Source organism: Ipomoea nil, unplaced genomic scaffold (genome assembly GCF_001879475.1).
Source record: "Ipomoea nil cultivar Tokyo-kokei standard unplaced genomic scaffold, Asagao_1.1 scaffold0761, whole genome shotgun sequence".
In the NCBI taxonomy this organism is placed as follows: Eukaryota; Viridiplantae; Streptophyta; class Magnoliopsida; order Solanales; family Convolvulaceae; genus Ipomoea; species Ipomoea nil.
The window spans coordinates 991,556-1,012,189 of record NW_017617189.1 but is presented as its reverse complement, the minus strand read 5'-3'; the positions used below and the strand labels follow the sequence as shown (position 1 = coordinate 1,012,189).

The 20,634-nt window shown below is 36.2% G+C and overlaps 1 long non-coding RNA gene across 1 annotated transcript; it reads right to left on the bottom strand.

Annotated features, from left to right (window-relative positions):
• Positions 1–1,300: 1,300 nt before the first annotated feature.
• Positions 1,301–14,561, bottom strand: LOC109176895. The gene is made up of 3 exons (XR_002053483.1): positions 14,473–14,561; positions 10,721–10,723; positions 1,301–1,310 (listed from the first exon to the last, which is right to left on the bottom strand). It is a non-coding gene; the product is annotated as an uncharacterized LOC109176895 (long non-coding RNA).
• Between the last annotated feature and the right edge of the window lie 6,073 nt (positions 14,562–20,634).

Here is a 20,634-nt window from a genome sequence, read left to right as displayed (position 1 = left end):
AATACATGCCAAGACAACACATGCCTTTGTGACTACACACGTCACAAGAGAAGAACTCACTACAACGGCTACACAAGCCCTCGTGACATCACCCATCACGAGTTGATATGCCTTCCTTATGCCCGATTCCAACCTTATGGCTACCCCCAACCTTATTTCTTCTTCCAACCATTACCTCCAGGACCCCTGTACAACCAAGTCTAACCTTTTCCCTCCGAGGACCGTCGTCCCCATCCGCCAACGAGACCACCAATTTCATAGTACACGAGGGTACCGTACACACACACGTCAACACATGCCTCCCAAGAAATACGTGAACCTTACACAAAGGTCACAAACTCCATAATCACGTCACGGCCACCACGAGGACCGCTGCAATACCTTGGTGACTAGTGTCCCATACCACTAATCGTGCAATCCAGGTAAAGCCACGCACACATCACACCTCAACAGGAATCAATCAACAGATCACAACGAAGATATGAAACCATACTCAATCAAGGAATGGATCACAGTCCAACAACAACAACGATGAATAACACAAGTTATCATCAACCTATAAGAAGGTACAAACAACACACATGCTAGCATTTAAACACCAAACTAGCATGCTTATCAAACGGGTAAACCAAAGGTAGTTCCGAAGAACACACAAGACTCATCACGGTTCAACGAAACACAATGTTGAACACTTAGCACGATTCAAGACACCAAAACCTACACGGATACCTACCATATAGTTCTAGACATACGAAACATCAAGAAGACACTCAAATGGTTCCACAAAAGAACATCGGGAAGTCAAAAGACCAAATACCGAGTCAAAAGAATCACGGGGAACAAATCCCCATCAACATCACAATACGTACCCGCGGGTAGGCCCACGGGTAGGCCTCTACCCGCGGTTTCGCCCGCGGGAACAGGCTGCCCGACCAATGTACCCCGCGGGTAGGCGGCAGGTTAGACGCCTACCCGCCGTTCCGCCCGCGGGTACATCCATGTACCACAATAATACACTTCGCGGATTTTCACCTCCAAACTCAAATTCAAGTCCAAAACATGTCAAATCTCACCAAATACAACAAAATGACTTGAATCAAAGGAAATTCCAAGCAATGGCACAAATGAACCCTAAACACAAGCTCTAGATATGCATTTTCACAAGATCATGCATCAACACTCACATTTCATAGCAAAATCACATGTAGAATCCAAGAAATATTCACATAGGTAAGCAAAATAGATTTTGTAAAGCATGGGTTACCTCTTGTAGACTAAAGACTTCACTTTTCACCTCAACAAGCTCCTCACTAGGCTCACCTTCCAAACCCACTTCAAGAACACACCAAAAGATCATAAAGATTTTATCTTTAAGAAAAGACACCTTAGATAAAACCAAAAACACAAGATGAACTTAAATCTTACCCTCCTAGATGCCCAAATATAAGAAAGGTTGAATCTTGGAAGCAACTCTTGAAGTTTTGGCAAGGTTCCAACTTGGCTTGGAAGAAAAGCTACTCACCTTTTAGAGAGATGGTGGAGCTAGATTTTTAAAAAAGTGTAAGGAGGGAATGAAGGTGGTCTACTAGGTTAGGTTACATTACCAACAACAAGTGAAAGGTCAAGAATACCGTTACTAACATAAGGAAGTGTAAAGAACAAGGGAACTCCTTACAAAGCTCAATGCACAACTTAGACTTTGGGGTTGACTAGTTAATTAGTAGTCTCCAAGTATTGAATTTTCAGGATTTTAGGAATTAATTCACCAATTGAAATAGGATTAATTACTCAATTAATCCATTAATTGAATGTGGATTTCGGGGTGTCACAATGATCCGGAGAGATCTTATTGTTCAGCGGTCTGTTGATGAACACCATTTGAACTCTGTTTGCGACATCTTGCCCTTGCTGAGTTCTACTGTAATCTTAATGAGGAGATTGACAATTTGATCGGGACGCGACCAATGCAAATCTTCATTTGAGGTAAATGGTATGTCTTTGGCCCTGACATGATAAATGAGTACTATGGTTTGAAAGGTGTTCACGAGGAAGAAATCACAGACTGGGATTTGGTGGCAAAGACCCTCACAGGTGGACAAACTGATCCTACGGGTGACAAAGATACTCTGCCTAGCTTACAGCTCACCTCCAAATATGTCATCTTCCACCATCTTGCACTTCACAACTGGCTTCCATCGGCTCACTTTTATACGGTCGGCAAGCAATTGGCAGCTTTCTTGTTTCGTATTGGGACAAAAATGTATATTGATCTGGGTTCCTGGTTCTATTATCATATCCTCACTTTGATCCATCCTCGAGAGCAGAAGGTACGATTGCCATTCCCTAATATGATATTTGGAGTTCTAACATCGCAGGGCCTTGAGCCAATGCCTAGTGAGGTGATCAGTCTGACTCTTCTTTATACTGTTGATCCTCATCTTCTGACTGGAGGTCACATCCGAGACGTTACGCCGGTGATTGCTCCTTCCACTTCTGATGCTGATACAATGGCTGATGATTCACCACATGCGAAAGATGTCCAACTCTCTCTTCGTCTAAAGGCCCGGGTATCTGAACTTGAGACTGTTCATGGAATCATTGCGAAGCAGCTGACAGGGGCTCGTACTGAATTGGCTACCGTTCTTCTCCGCTTGAGCTTGACTAAATCTGCTGCAACTGATGCTGCTAAGTTTGACAGTGAGAACCCCTCCAATGCTTGGCCGTGCTTTGACTATCATTGGCAAAAAGGGGGAGTGTGGAACTCAGGGGGAGTATTTTGATGTTTTTTGTACCTTCTAGCCCTGTCTGGGCGTCTGATTGTGATGGCACCTCTCGTATGAAGAATGTTGTTTTGGTTCAGCATAGTTTGTCTGCTGTCTTTTTGTTATGCTTTGTAATCAGATATTTGGTTTTTTATGCAATTACTATCTTAGTCCTATCTAGTTTGTGTTTTTATAAGCAGTCGAGTTGTTTTGTCAAATAATAGCCAAAGGGGGAGTTTGTTAGTGTTTTAATTGCTCAAAAACCCCCCAACATATAATTGGCATTATTATTATGGCAATCTAAAATAAGGTTAGCTTGGTGTCGGTTTGTGTTACAGAAGATTGATTGATCAAATACAGCACCAGACGTACTGACACTGAAGATCTGTATTAAGAAGATGTTTCTTTTTTGCAGAACGCGGTTTAAGAAGTCAGTTTTAGAAAGAAGATCAGTGTATCTGTCTTGGAAAGGTATGGACCGGATCTTTAAGATTACATTCCTCTTATATCGTCCTACCATCTACAATCAGAGATATATATGGAGAGTGTTCTTATTATGGAACTATAAGTACTCTTATTCGATCAAGAATTAGGGTTACGCTTTTGAGAAGAAAGAAACACTCCGACATATACTAAGAGACCACATCTTTGATTATCATGCCTCTTCTCAAGACAATTTGTTCTTGTTGATTATGATGAAGAACTTGAGAAGAGATACCGTTGCTTAAATGAAAAGGACGCTAAGATCACACAGTTGTGGGAACAACTTTGGGATGCATCACTGAAGTGGATTGCATCAGAGTTAGCTCTCCAAGTGAAGGGATTTCATTGGACTTCTGTATGCATGGCTCTCCAACTTCAACAATCCACTAAACCTGTGTAGACTGCGTACGTACCTTGTGTGGGGCACTTGGGTGAGATTGTTATTTCTCTACCTTTGTACATTGGATTATGAGTTAGTGGATTGGACGCTTCTGTGATCGTCCCCCAGATGTAGATACACACTGTATCGAACTGGGTAAACATCTTGTGTGTTGGTTTTTGCTGTCTGCCTTAGTTTACTCTTTCTGCAATCAAATCAGCTATCTATCTAACTGACTGATATCATCGTCGATTCTGTCAGTCTAATCCATCGGTCATTTAATCCTATTAATATCCTTAAATTGAGGAAATGCAAAATTACAATATATATATATATATATATATATATATATATATATATATATATATATATTGTGTATGTTAGGAATTATTGTTATTATATATTGAATTATAGTTAATTTATTTCAAATTTTAGGAATTAATGTAAATATATTTTGAATTTTAGGAATTATTGTTATTATATTTCAAATTTTTTAAATTAATGTTAATATATTTTGAATTTTAAGAATTATTGTGTACTTTAGGAATTATTGTTATTATATTTTGAATTATTGTTAATTTATTTCAAATTTTAGGAATTAATATTAATATATTTTGATGTTTATAAATTATTGTGTATTTTAATATTTATTGATATTATATTTCGAATTATTATTAATTTATTTCAAAATTTAAGAATTAATGTATACATTTTAAATTTTAGGCATTATTGTGTATTTTAGGAATTATTGTTATCATATTTTGAATTACTGATAATTTATTTTGAATTTTAGGAATTAATGTTATAATATTTTGATTTTTAAGAATTGTTGTTATTATATTTTGAATTATTGATAATTTATTTCAAATTTTATGAATTAATGTTAATATATTTTGAATTTTAGGAATTATTGTGTATTTTAGGAATTATTGTTATTATATTTCAAATCATTGATAATTTATTTTGAATTTATCAAGTTTTGAAAATTATTTTAAATATATTATTATATTTAGGTTGGTTTAGTATTTTAGTGAATTGTAAATTATTTTGAGAATGTTTGAAATGGTATTGCTATGAATTAATATCCATTTAGTATATTAATTTACAAATAAAACTTGTAGGTGATTAGTTTGATTCGAGGTTTGTTTATCGACGTGGACAAATCTTTGGTGAGGTAAGATCTTTATCTATTTATTTTCCTACAACTTTTGGCTTTCCCTTGTGCATCCGGTGAATGGTCACACCGTGGTCTATATTTATTTATGTTTTCGGCTTTCTCTTGTGTATCCGGTGATTGGCCACACTGTGGTCTATGTTTAGCATATTTTCTTTGTACCGTTGTGGTAACATGGATCCTAAACATCTTGAGACTAGAGCTATATTGGCTCTAACATTAGATGTTGTCGACTATGTTAATGAATACATGATCGGTATGAATAAAGCATCGTCTAAGACGTATTTGAGTTGTGATTTTGTGTGCAAGTTGGATACAAATGTTGATATGTTATATGAAGCTCACACTACCAAATTTCTTAACAATTTGAGGTGTTCAGGTGTACCAAACCATTCTTTAACATTAAAGGTTGGATCTCCAGTTATGATTTTGAGGAATATAGACCACTCATTGGCTCTTTAATGACACACGGTTTGATCGTCTCAAAATTAGGAAACCATGTGATTGAAGCACAAATTCTATGTGGAAACAATGCAGGTACAAATGTTCTGATCTCACGGTTGGTATTTACTCCTTCAGACCCAAGACTTCCTTTTAAATTTCAAAGGAAACAATTTCCAGTTGACAGAGTAATGGTGCCAGCACCCGACCTGAGTTGTCAAACGGGTACCTGACCCGGCACCACACGGAAACCCAACGGGCAGATTACTAATGGATGGAACATTACCACATGGACATTTACTGTGTCATTGAAGAGAAAGAAATAATGGCTCCTCATTATTTCTCATCATGACATTACCGTTAGGACTTGATATAAAAAGGACCTCTCCTCAGCTAGGGAGATAGGCTCAATACTCTGTACTAAGACACACTCACTATTTTGTACTCAAACACTTTCAATACAACGATCCATTATTCTAATATTATATTTCCGGTAACATATTTACCGTCATTGGTGCTTTCATTGAGAGCCTGGTCCAACACTCAAGCAGGCGACAACACACACAACTCATTCTCGCAGCTCTTGGTGTCCGGCAAGCTTGAAAGAATGGTGTCCGGCAAGCTTGAAAGAATGGTGTCCGACAGCTCCCACGGTTCCCGCAACTTGAACAACAACAATGCCTCAGGTAACCTCCGAGACCAACTCACCAACAATCATGGAGGGGACCTCCGAGAGCAGCTCAATAACGGGAGGCCCGGTGACCTTCGAGAACAAATCAATAATGGAGGATGATATGAATATTTTTGTAAGTTTTGATGAGCCAAATGTACTTTAGATCCCCTTGGTTTTTAGGTCTTTTAGTACAAGCATCATAAATCAGAATATCGAGTCAAAAGGAATCTACCATAGGAAGAACAAAATCAATTTGGGAAATTAATTTTGGTCCTACGAGTATTCATCCGAGAAAGAAGCATAGAAGAATGGCGTTGCAAGAAATGATTGGATGAGCCTAACAGCGAAATGGTAGAAGTCTTTATTCAAAATGATCACATTTGAGATCAATTCCCCCCAAGGATTTATTTTTTACATATCAAGTTTTCGGACAAGGCACAATGTTCTTAAAGGAGCACAATATTCTTAAAGGAGAACGATGCAGACAAGCACAATGTCTGAAAAGGAGCACAATGTTCTAAAAGACACAATGTGTTCAAAGGAGCACAATGTGTTCAAAGGAGCACAATGTGACCAAATTAGAAAGAGCACAATGTGACCAAATTAGAAAGAACACAATGTTCAAGTCAAACAAGCAAGAAGTGCCCAAGTCAAAGGAGCACAATGTGGCACAGAAGCAAGATGTTCATAAAATAAATAAATTCGAAGGAATTTATTTTGGATCAGCCTACATGCCACAAGAGTCCAAAATTGCCTGAAGATATTTGATCAGAACGAAAAAATATTTATGAAGACATGAATATATAAAAACTTATCCTAGAAATAAATTCTATCAGATGAATTTATTTCAAAGATTCGTTGGATATTCAAATTGACAACAAAAATAATATTCTAAGAAATAACTTGAAAATCAAGTTGAGATAAAATATTATTTTGTCAGACAAGTTGACAATCAAATCAAAATTGAAGATCTACTATTGTCAACAATATCAGGCTATGAAGATTCAAATCTCAAATATCAAATTATCCCACTCCAACGGATATATTTGATTGCCTATAAAAAGCCATGAAGACTTGAAGACAACAGAAGAGATAGAGGTGCAATAAACACGGATAAACAAAGTGCAAAATTCAAAAGTGCAAGTGTTCAGATATTCTTAGAGACTTAGTCTGAATAGTCTCAAATCTAGTTGGAGAGAGATACAATTACCTTTGTATTTGTAATTGTAAAAAGAGTATAGCTGTGTGCAAAATACTCTAGGGAGTGTAGCTGTGTGCAAAACACTTGTAGTTGCTAAGTGTAGCTGTGTGCAAAACACTCGTAGTTGCTAAGTGTAGCTGTGTGCAAGACACTTAGTTGGCGTTGAGTATAGCTGTGTGCGAAATACTCGGAGTTGAGTATAGCTGTGTGCGAAATACTCGGAGTTGAGTGTAGCTATGTGCGAGACACTCGGAGTTGGGTGTAGCTGTGTGCGAGACACTCGGAGTTGGGTGTAGCTGTGTGCAAGACATCCGGAAGAAGTGCTTGTGTAGCGCTATTCACTATTGTAACTGTGTGTGGAAAATAGTGAATTACTCCTAGAAGTGAATGGAGTAAAGTGGATTAGGAAGATTACGCCACTTCCGAACCACTATAAATTGCCTCTCTCATTTACATATCGCACTTACATAATATGTTTTATTTATCTATCTTATCCGACTAACCCGTTTACTATTCACAGTCTATCTTAATCGTTCGGGTTTAGTGTGTTCTCACATATGCATGTGACTCAAACTTCTCGAGCTTAAATTTTGAATTATTCTAAGCAAGTTTGACGTGTTGCATGTAACGTTCGTTACCCGGTCGACGTGACACGATATCTGTTTACAATCTTGAATATTATTATTATATATTGAGTGAACCATCTCCTTTATATATTCAAGATATCTTTGTCACTTTAAATATCATCTGTACCCATCTTACATGCACATTTAAATTATTGGTTGGGCATAACTCTTTACATACTATTATTCCGCTGTGCAGTTTAAACTTACTCTATTTACTTGTTACTTAGAGTTGAAGTTACCAAAGAATTATTTATTTTGAAAAAGCTTGAAAGACTATTCACCCCCCCCCCTCTAGAATTTCACAACCCTATCGGGACCAACAATTGGTATCAGAGCGGTTGTCTAATTGAGTCAACTTTGACTGCTAGACAGTTCTCGAAAAATCAAGATGATGAAAAGAGATATGGCTCTTGCCCAAAACTTATTATTTTCCTTAGAAAAATTTGATGATTGGAAAATTCGCATGCAGGTACATTTATCCGCGTTACATGATGAAATGTGGGAAGTTGTTACGAGTGGTCCTATTGAGATTTTACAAGTCAACACTTCGTCCGTACAAACAAGTGACACTCCACAATACATTCCAAAACCAAAAGCGGAATGGTCTCGTGAAGATAGAACAAGAAATAACTTGGATAATATTGCTAAGGATATTTTGTTTAAATCTATCGATGACACGATATTCCCAAAAGTTCGAAAATGTCAATCCGCAAAGGAAGTTTGGGAAACGCTCATTCAAATTGGTGAATGGGATGAGCAAGAAAAGGATAATAAGCTCACCATAGCATTAAAGAAATTCGAGGATTTCAAAATGCTAAACGGCGAGAATATTACCGACATGGAAATAAGATTTGCTAAAATCTTAGGAGAGATTAATGATCTTGAAAAAGATATTAATCAAAAAGAAATCTCACTCAAAATTCTACGTGGTCTACCATCCACATGGGACATGAAGGTCACGGCCATGAGAGATCATAGGGATTTAAAAACCCTATCAACCGATAAGCTCTTTAGTGATCTAAAAGCTTATGAATTTGAGATGAAATCAAAATTAGAGGAAGATCATGAAGAAAAGAGCAACGCGCTTGTAGCCGAGCAACCATCAACTTCAAGGTCAGTACAAAATGTTGAATTATTGCCTAACGATCAATTTGCTCTCTTTGTCAAGAAATTTAGGAAATTCATGAAGAGAAGCAACTACAAGAAAATCCACAAGGAAAATCGTGGAATGCAACAAAGAATTCGAAGAAAGAAATGGTTGAGGAAGACTCGAATTTGTGTTACAATTGTAGAAAGCCTGGACACTTTGCAGCGAGTTGCCCACACCCCAAGGTAAGTAAAAGTCAATACACAAATATTTCTAACTCTCAACAGGAAGAATTCAAGCCCAAAGATAAAAGATTCACAAAGGAGAGAAGAAAAGCACTTATTAGTGACCCACTTGAGATAAGTGAGTCAGAAGAATCTTCAAGTGATGAAAGTGACACCTCAAAGGATGACAATGCAATGTTTTGCATGAGCATCTCCAACAACACACCCTACGAGGACATGTGTCTTATGGCAAATGGAAATGAAGAAAATGAGGTAACATCTAATTCTTATGATTCTGTCAATTCTTCATTTTCTAGAGAGTCCTTCTTTCACTTAATGGAAGAATGTCAAACCGTAATGGACACTCACTCTCAACTCAAAGAGCGCAATAATTTTTTAATTCGTGAAAAAAGATGAATTAAATAAAAAATTGCAAAATGCTCTACTTGAAGTGAAAGACTTGAAAGATAAAATTATTTATCTTCAAGAAGAGTGTAAATCAAGGGAAGTGAGAGAACACAACCTTAGAGAGGTTATAGCAACGTTTACACATTCATCCAAAATAATGGACAAAATGGTAAATATGCAAAAATCCTCAAGTGATAAAATCAGACTTGGTTATGATCCATCGTGTTCTCAAGCCTCCAAGAACTTGGCCAATTCTACTACTACTTTAAATAATAAGTCCAAGTAGTAAAATTTGTAAAAGGTCAAGAAAGCACAGTGAGACAAGGAATTGGTCACCAAACTAATGTCAAATTAAATACTGTTAGGCCGAAGCCTCAAAGAAACATTATTTCGCCTAAACAGTATGTAAAAAGACAAAAGTTTGTTCCCAAATGGAAATACACCAATGAGTCTAGTGCACAAAGCCCTCATAGGAGAATGGGAAGGAATCCAAGAATTGAGGCAGGGAGATCTTATCCCTCCAAACAAGATTGGTTTGATAATATTAAATCATGGACTAAGTCCAGATTTAATGCTTATCATAAGCTCAAACAATCTACCTCCCACGTGCCAAAAAATCGAGTAAATTTTCAAAAACCAGCACAAAAATTGTTTTCAAAAATTAAATATGATTATAATGTGTTTAATGGTTACCAATCACCTAGACTTAGATCAGTGAGTACATGGTGGATTTGGGTACCAAAAATGACTAACACCCAAGGACCCAAATCAAGTTGGGTACCTAAAAATGTGTAATTTATTTGCAGGAAGTTTGGTACTTCGATAGTGGATGCTCTAGACACATGACTGGAAATAAATCTAGTCTTGTGAATCTTAAAAATATCGAAGGACCAAAAGTTGTATTCGGTGGAAATGAACGATACGGCATAACAAAAGGAATTGGTACAATAGTTCGAAATGGTTTGAAAATCAAAGATGTATCCTTTGTTGAAGGTCTAAAATTCAACTTGTTGAGTACAAGTCAATTTTGTGACAAAGGATATCTAATAGAGTTCTTCAAAGATAAATGCCAAGTGAAGATTAATTCCTCGGGAGAAGTTGTGCTCGAAGGAATAAGGAAGAAAAATATGTATGTTGTGGATTGGAACACAACCAAAGAATCAGTGTGCCTACTAGCAAACAACTCACACGCAACAAGTTGGGAATGGCATAAGAAGTTGAATCATCTAAACTTCAAGACTATCAACAAGCTAGCAAGAAACAAACTCGTTGAAGGTCTACCCGACATTGTCTACAAGAAAGATCAGATATGTGATGCTTGCCAAAGAGGAAAGCAAATCAAGTCATCTTTCAAATCCAAAGCTCAAGTATCTACAACAAGACCGCTAAGTCTACTACACATGGATCTATTCGGTCCAGTAGACCCAGTAAGTCTAAGTGGTAAGAAATATACACTAGTTGTTGTTGATGATTTTTCCAGGTACACATGGACGACATTTCTCAAGAAGAAAAATGAATTGGAGCAAAATTTGCCAGAATTACTCAAGCTACTACAAAACGAGAAAGACTTGAAAATTGCAAGGATCCGAACTGATCGTGGAACTGAGTTCGTAAATCAAGTAATTGAAGCCTACTGCAACTCTCAAGGAATTCTACATCAATTATCTGCCGCACGTACACCTCAACAAAACGGTGTAGCCGAAAGAAGAAATAGAACGCTAAAAGAAGCCGCACGAGTGATGATTACGTCAGCTGAGCTACCTAAAAGATATTGGGCTGAAGCAATCAACACCGCTTGCTATACGCAAAATCGAAGCTTGATACACAAGTCTTACAATAAGACTCCGTACGAATTATGGAAACGGAGAAAACCTAAACTTAGTTATTTTCATACTTTTGGCATCAAATATGTTATTCTTAATAATGGTAAAACATATCTAAAGACTTTTGATGAGCGTGCAGATTAAGGAATATTTTTGGGATATTCATCTACCAGCAAAGCATTCAGAGTATTGAACAAGAAATCAATGGTGGTAGAAGAGTCAATTCATGTTACATTTGATGAAGCTCATAAGAAGGAAACCCAAAGCAACAAAAATGATCAAGAAAGTTGTCAAGTTGAAAAGTCATTTAATGATACTGACATATCTTTTAAAGATCAAATTGTACAGGGTATGGAGCAATTGGATATTGATTGCAATAGTGAAGGACACGTGGAAGCTAATGGAGATCCTCACGTAGAAAATCAAAATTCTCAAGTTGAAACACAAGTTGGAGAACAATCTGATGAGCAAAATGTGTCTACCTCCATTTATTGTGGTGAGGGATTATTGTGGTGGGGATTCTAGGTGCCTCCTTATGTTCCCTATTTATATATTTAGGAGTCCTAGTTAGGAACTAATATTATAGGCTTGCTAATTCTATTCCTTTTGGGACTAAGGATTGGGTTTAGGGATAAGGGCCCATGGACTATGGTGGGCCTCCCTAATTAACTGTTGTGCTTTAATTCTTTCTCTTAGGTGATTAATTAAATGATTTAATTGGTTTTTAGGGATCGTAACACGGGGTGTTACACTCTCACAGTCTCACCTCTTTCTAGTCTCTACTCTCTGAGAGTCTGACTGTCTGAGACTCTGAGTCTCTACTCTCTACTTTCTCTATCTGAGACTCTGTGGAGTCTTCGATTGTCCGATTGTCCGGTGGTGGACTGGTGGAAGCCCTTCTCGAGTTGGTGGTGGACTGTGGACTGGTGATTAGAGGCCCTTGTTCTCCGGGGAATATTAAGGGGAAACCAAGTAAAGCACAAACCATAGTTTTTGTTTTTGTGATCTGTTGATTCTTTTCTCTCTGCATGTTCAGATGTTCATATATTTGTGTTAGATTATGCTATGTTCTGTTCTATTTTGTGATCTATTATGGTGGAAGCACAAACCCTAGTTTTTGTTTTTGTGATTTGTTGATTCTTTTCTCTCTGCATGTTCAGATATTCGTATATTTGTGTTAGATTATGCGATGTTCTGTTCTATTTTGTGATCTATTATGGTGGAAGCACAAACCCTAGTTTTGTAGATGTGATTTGTGTGGACTGTGATATTGTAATCTGTTGAGAAGTTCCAGATTGCATGTCACTTGTCTCTAATTTGTGATACTTTTGATAGTTTGATTAGGGTTTATGTGATTGTGATTTCTGTGGACTATGATAAATTGGTAATGTGATATTGTGATCTGTTGAAAAGTTCCAGATTGCATGTCACAGTGTCACTTGTGTATAATTTGTGATACTTTGATAGTTTGATTGTGTGGACTGAGATAATGTTTTATTGTTGATACTTGAGAAGTTCCATATTGCATTTATTGAATTATTGGTGGAAGCCATTAAATATTTAAATGATAATATTTGCATAAAAGTTAAAGGCTTGAATGTGAAATTATCAAGTTTCAAACTTGAAATTTCCATTTATTGGTGGAAGCCATTAACTGAAATCCAGATAATGATGAATTGGATACAATTCCTGAATCTGGATTTCTTTCATTCTTTGAGTATGTTTATGGATGTATTACCCTTAATTGAATGTAAATATGTAAATATGAAAATGTGAAATCTTGATACATGATGACACAAAAAGTGTCTGAATCTTGATTTCTTTGTATGTTTATGTGATTGTTGGCTTGTTGCCTTTGCTGAGTACTTGAAGTAATTGTATTTGTTGGACCTTTAATTGATGCCCATCATTTTAGATGGAGAGCATCAATCTTCCTGACTCTGGACCTCAACCCTCAACTCAAGAGGGACATCGAGGACAAGCCCAAGGCACTGAGAATCCTGCTCAGCAGCCTCAGGTTGCTCCTGTTGTTCCTGCAAAAAAAAGAGGAAGGTGGTTGAGTCTAGATCTCTAGTTTGGGATCACTTTGAAAAGATCAAAAACACTGAAAATGTAGTGGTTAAAGGAAAGTGCCTTTACTGCCTGAAAGTGTTTGTCTGTGAGTCTAAGAAACATGGCACATCATCTTTGAGAAATCATATGGTGGCATGCCTTAAAAATCCTCATGCAAAGGATACTAGGCAGTCCCTTCTCGCTTTCAATACTGTTTCAACTTCTGCTACAGAGGCTCATGTGGGGGTTTTGGGGACATGGGTCTTTAATCAAGAGGCCATTAGGAGGGCATTGTGTGAGATGATCATCATAGATGAACTCCCTTTTAGGTTTGTTGAGGGTCAGGGGTTCAAGAAGTTTATTCTTGTAACTTGTCCTAGGTTTCAGATTCCTTCTAGGTGGACTATTTCTAGGGATATCTACCAAATTTTTCTAGATGAGAGGTTGAGTCTTAAGAAGTTGTTTAGGGTGGGCACCCAAAGGGTCAGTTTAACCACTGATACAGGGACTTCTGTCCAAAGGATTAATTATATGTGCATTACTGCACATTTTATTGATGACTAGTGGAGGCTTCAGAAAAAAAAATAATTTCCTTTGTCCCTGTTTCTTCTCATAGGGGGGAGTATATTGCCAAAGCCTTAGAGAGTTGTCTGTTGGAGTGGGGGATTAAAAATGTGTTCACTGTGACAGTGGACAATGCTTCTTCTAATGATACAGCTATGGGATTTTTTTAAAAGCAAGCTGTTGTCTTGGGGTTCTTCTTCTGTTAGGGTGCAGTATATGCACATGAGGTGTATGTCCCATATCTTAAACTTAGTGGTTCAATATGGCTTGAGGTTTGTAGATGAGTTAGTTAAAAGGGTGAGGGATGCAGTGAGATGGGTTAGGAACTCACCTGCTAGGTTGAATAAGTTCAGAGAGCTTGCTGAACTCATTGGGGTGGAAGCCAAATCAACTTTGCAGCTTGATGTCCCTACAAGGTGGAACAGCACCTACATTATGCTCAACACTGCAATTCAATATCAAAGTGTCTTTGACTCATATCATCAAAATGATCCTTCTTTTTCTGCTGACTTGGGTTCTGCACCTTCTTTCCTTGATTGGGAGACTGTTGAAAGCTTAATGAAGCTTTTGAAAACTTTTTTATGAAATGACAGTGAGAATATCTGGTTCTCTTTATGTCACTTCTAACACATTCTTCTCTGAGATCTCTGATCTAAGTTGCATGCTGGAAGATATGACTAAAGCTGAGAATACTGAAAAGGTAAAACACTTGTGTTTATTTGTGTAATTGTGTATAACTTGTAAGTTGTATGTGTTTTTAAATGTTTATGCTTTCTGAGTTTCTGTATTTATTAGGCAATGGGAACAAAAATGAAAGACAAGTTTGATAAATACTGGGGAGATCCAGAAAAAATGAACCATCTCATTTTCTTTGCCAATATTCTGGACCCCAGAGATAAGGAGGAGTACATGCCTCACCAGTTTGTCCAGTTTTATGGAGATGTCAAAGGCAAAGAATGTTTTGCCAAGGTCCAAACTGCAATGGTTGCATTATATAATGACTATGCAGCTACATACTTTGACAGTTCATCCTCTAACCAACCTGTCCAGTCTCAGCCTACTACTTGTATAGTTGGTAGGCATGTCTCAAGGATGAAGAGTGAACTTAAAAAAAAAAAAAAAAAAAAAAAAAAAAAAAAAAAAAGAGAGATTGGAGAGTGGTGATGGAAACAGTAAGCAGACAGAGCTACAAATTTACTTGAGTGAAAATCTGGTTGAGGATGATGAATCTGTGAATTTTGATGTTCTAAAGTGGTGGAAGAGTCATAGTGAGAGATTTCCTATTCTCTCCAAAATGGCTAGAGATGTGCTTGTAGTTCCTATTTCCACAGTTGCATCTGAGAGTGCATTTAGTACAAGTGGAAGGGTGCTTGATGCATTTAGGAGTTCCTTGACTACTAAAATTGTGGAAGCCCTACTGTGTACCCAAGATTGGTTGAGGTTACATAATCAGCCAATCACACTTGAGAAAAATTTAGATGAGGTTGAAAAATTGAAGAAAGGTAAATATATTTTTTTAAATCATTTCTTTTTTACTTTTTGTAAGTCTAGAACTAATTACTTATACTTAACTGTTTTGCAGAGTTACCCACTGGAGCTGCAACTACTCTACCATCAATGTTGTCATCCATTCCTGTAATGTTTTCAATAATTATTATTTGTTTAACTAATTATTTATCTTTATATGTTATGGTGTTATACTGTTGTTTGCTGTTGGCCTTCACAAGATGAAACTCTAAGAGTCTTAACAGTCTAAGTGGCTTGGCAACTTTCTATAATTATATTATAGAAATGTTGCCCCACTTAGAGTTGAGCAGTATTCACTATTCAGTACTGATGTCCCATTACATCCATTCTTGATCTCTGCTGGTATTCCTCTCATCCTCTGAATTGATCTCTGTTCAGTTTAATGCATTATTATTTATTACTTGTTTTTTTGGCAATGATGATGCTTCCACCACTGCCTGAACAAATGGTATAGTGTTGCCATGTTGCTCATGTGCTATTATAACACATTTGAGCAATTTGCCACTATCCTTACTTGAAATGGAAAATTACAATCTGAGCCTATAAGGCTATTAGCCTAATGTCCCTACAGCATAATATTGTTACTTAGTTAGCTGTTTACTACATATGTTGTCTAATAATCTAATATTGTGTTAAGTTTTCATATTAACAGGAAGAAGTGTAGAAATGATGATTGATGTCAGCAGATTTGCTGAAAAGGCCTAGATTGGAATGATTGCTGAAGTTTAAGTGATTAACTTCGAATTTTTGATGTTTTGAAAGTTAAACACTTAAACTTAGATTAATTTTGTATTTTTGGTTTACTTTTTGCAATTTTGTTTGTAAACTTAAATTATTTAGCTTTGCAAACTGTACATTAAAAAGTTGTTGCATGTTTTATTTTGTTAACTTATTAGTTATTACTTACTTTGTTAATAGAGACTTGGTAGATTAGATATTATCATATTAAATTAATAATATTATGTTGTTTCAGTTTTTAATTTTCAATTATTAATGACCTTTTCCAAATCCGAATTAAGTCCGACATCCGATCCGTATAATCCAAAATCCGACATAGCATATCCGATAGGGTTTTAGTTACAAAAAAAGCGGATAGGAGTTCAAAATTGCAATCCGCAATCCGATCGGATGAACGGAATAGCCATCCGATCCGATCTGATCCGTCCGATGCACACGCCTAGCGACGCCTCACCCGAAATCGGCCGAAGCGCACGCCTCGGCCGACATTGGCCGAGGCCCGTCTCGGCCAACCTACGGGGCTTTGGTAAAAAACAAAAAAAAAAAAAAAAAACAATGGCGAAGGCCGAGAACCACCTCGGTCAGAAATTGGCCGATGCGGCTTCGGCCAACGTAGGCCAAAACCCGCCTTGGTCAGCAGAAAAAAATGAATCTTTGACTCGGTTTTACTCCCAAGCCAGCTCAAACACATCCCAGACTCGGGAGTAGGGGGCTGGTGACGGAGTAATGGTGCCAACACCTGACCCAGGTTGTCAAACGGGTACCTGACCCGGCACCACATGGAAACCCAACGGGCAGAACTCCAACGGGCAGATTACTAATGGATGGAACGTTACCACAGGGCCATTGTGCCATTGAAGAGAGAGAAATAATGGCTCCTCATTATTTCTCATCATGACATTACCGTTAGGACTTGATATAAAAATGACCTCTCCTCAGCTAGGGAGACAGGCTCAATACTCTGTACTAAAACACGCTCACTATTTTGTACTCAAACACTTGCAATATAACGATCCGTTATTCTAATATTATATTTTCGGTAACATATTTACCGTCACCAGTTATGTACGCCATGACAATGAACAAAAGTTAAGGTCAGACATTATCACATGTCGGTTTGTTACTAAAAAAACAGTTTTTAACCATGACCAATTGTACGTAGCAATTTCGAGGGTTAATAATCCCGATGGTCTTAAGGTTTTAATTTGTGGTGAACCTAAAGTTTTTAAACACTACTGAAAATGTTTTTTTTTTTTTTTTGAAGAAAACGGAAATTTCATTAAGCCAAAATCATATCAACCCCGAGATACAACCCGGAGGAATAGAGTCCTAAGGACCCAGGACAGACATAGAAACAGTAGCCTGTGCTAACACATGGCTGCCTGTGTAAAAATGTTGTTTACAAAGAAGGTTTTTAATAATTTGTAATTTTATTTCTGTTTAATGTTAGCAAATATTTTTACTTTTATTTACTATGTTTTGAACCTTTAATAATTTCTACTATACTAATAAGAGCCAGGAGAGTTAGGCTTATAATGGGTAGAAAAAATGACGGTCAAATTTTTTAATCAAATGAATGGCTCATATTAATCAGATTTTAATTTTTCCTTAAGATTTCCTAATTTATCCTTAATGAATATAATTTTCCGTTAAATATTATATTTTCCGTTAATTTATATTAGTTCACCGTTAACTTACTCATTGCTTTCAATAAGAAAATGTTTAGTTCGAACACCATCCCAATCGAAGTTGGCATAATTAGTAGTTTAGTACTCTATTCTACTCTTATTAAATTATTAAAATAATAATATAGTGCTAAAAAAAAATACATATGCATTTCTTTAATTTAGATTATGTGTCTACAATATCTTTATTCAAAAAAAAAATTATTCATTATTAATAAATTAAATAAGAGAAACAATTCCATTAGTTATATTGTCTTTATTTTTCTCCAATATAAAAATTCTTTACATTCAAATTCATCAATTGATTATATTCGCTACATTGTCCCTAGGGATGGCAATTGAACCCGCCCCCGATGGAGAAAACCGTTTCCCGTCCCGACGGGGATGGGTTCGGGGATTTATTTCGGGGAACGGGGGCGGGGATGGGGGGAATTTTCCAATCCCCGCCGGGGACGGGGACGGGGACGGGGAGGGCATTCCCCGCCCCGGCCCCGACCCCGATCCCCGATCCCCGCCCCATCCCCGAATCCCTGACTAATAATATTAATATTATATATAAATTAATATCTCTCTTGTATATATTTAATCATATTCTTGAATTTCCATGTAATTAGTATTCTAGTTTAGGTACATACATTTTATGTTCATTGTTACCGTAATACCGTACATATATCTTGTATAAATAGGCTATGTTTATTTGTTTAAATTATTATTGAACATCAATGTATTATATTCTTCATTCTCTATCTCTGCATATTCTCATGGTATTAGTAGATGATTTTTTTTTTCATCTTTGCGATTTAAGATTTTTCCTTAACAAAACTGTGTTTCTCTAGTTTTGTTAAGAATGCATATTATATTATGTGTGTTTTTTAAAATTAAAAAAAAAAAAAAAAAAAGTAAGCATGAATCAAAACGGGGCGGGGATTCCCCGTCCCCGAAAAATCCCCGCGGGGACGGGGATGGGGAATAATTCCCCATCCCCGCCGGGGAACAGGGCGGGGACGGGGAATGGGGGGACATTTCGGGGACGGGGACGGGGACCCCATTCCCCGCCCCCGCCCCGCCCCGTTGCCATCCCTAATTGTCCCTACAATGTCTTTATTAAAAAAAAATCATTATCAATAAATTAATTAAGAGAAATAATTTTATTAGTTATATTGTCTTTATTTTTCTCCAATGTAAAAATTCTTTACATTCAAATTCATCAATTGATTATATTCATTACATTGTCTATTTTTTTTTGTGCACTATTTTTTAATTAAATATCAAAGTTATAATACAAAATAATGCTATATATTTATTTACCAAGTATTTTATTAATACCATGAAAAAGTTAAAAAAATATAATTAATAAAGCTAATCATATTAACTACTTAGAGGGATTTTGTTGACAAAGAGAGTATTCAAATCACACAACAAATTGAAGTGAGAACTATCTCGCAATGTCCTTGTTTGACAATCTGCAGTTTGCGGATTATATTTACGGATTTGACCAGTGAATTATATCAACCGTTGGTAAAAAGATATTTGAAAAAATTAACTGTTTAGATTAATATGTAAAATGACCTAAGGGTATACATATAATAATAATAATAATAATAATAATAATAATAATAATAATAATAATAATTGTTTTAAAAAAATAAAAAATATAATTAAGCCAATCATATTAACTACTTGGGAGATTTATTGACAAAAAAGTATTCAAATCACACAACAAATTGAAGTGAGAAACTACCACGCAGGCAATCAACAGTTAGCTCTTCAATATTAGTATATATTTAATATTTTATGCCCTAATTTTTATTTGCTCTCCCTTATATCTCGTATTTGGTTTCAACCATACCTATCCAATTATTTTTTATTGACAATTATAATCAATTTTGACTATATTATCTTGCATTTGTAAACTTAGAATTACTATTCAAATACGCAAATTCAACATTCAATTATCTATGCATGAACAATTCCAATATAATCTTGTCTTGATATACTTTAAAGTACTTATTTAAAAATAAAAATAAAATTTGGACATTATTCAATCGCGCAATGCGCGTAAAAAAATTAGTGTAAGGCATAAGCATCAAATAGGCCATCGAACTGCACATAATAATGCAATTAGGCCATTGAACTTAAAAAAATAACAATTAGGTCCCTAAACTTAACCAATTTCATTCGATTAGTCTAATTTACAAGTTTTACAGGTTAGTAACAGGTCACCTAAAATTTAAAATATTTTTTAAAAATTATTATTTAAAAATAATATATTAAAATAAAATGAAAAACGTTACCTGTCTCCACTGGAGACAAAGAAAGTTTCTTCGTCTCCGGCCAGAGACGAAGAAGGTTTCTTCGTCTCCGGCCAGAGACGAAGAAGGTTTCTTCGTCTTTATGGTCGGAGACGAAGAACTCCGTGGCTGGAGACGAAGAGTCTCTTCGTTTCCATGGTCGGAGACGGAGGGTCTCTTTGTCTCTAGCCATGGAGACGAAGAGTCTCTTCGTCTCCGGCCATGGAGACGAAGAAACTCGTCTTTGGCGAAGATGAGAATATTTTTTTTTTAATTTTAAAATTATTATTTTTAATAATAATTTTTAAAAAATATTTTAAATTTTGGGTGACCTGTTATTAACATGCAAAAATCTGTAAATTTACCTAATTGCATGAAATTAGTTAGTTTAGGGACTCAATTGTTATTTCTATAAGTTAAGTGGTCTAATTGTATTACTGTGTACAGTTCAATGACCTATTTGTCCCTTATTCCTAATTTATAATTATACTTTAAC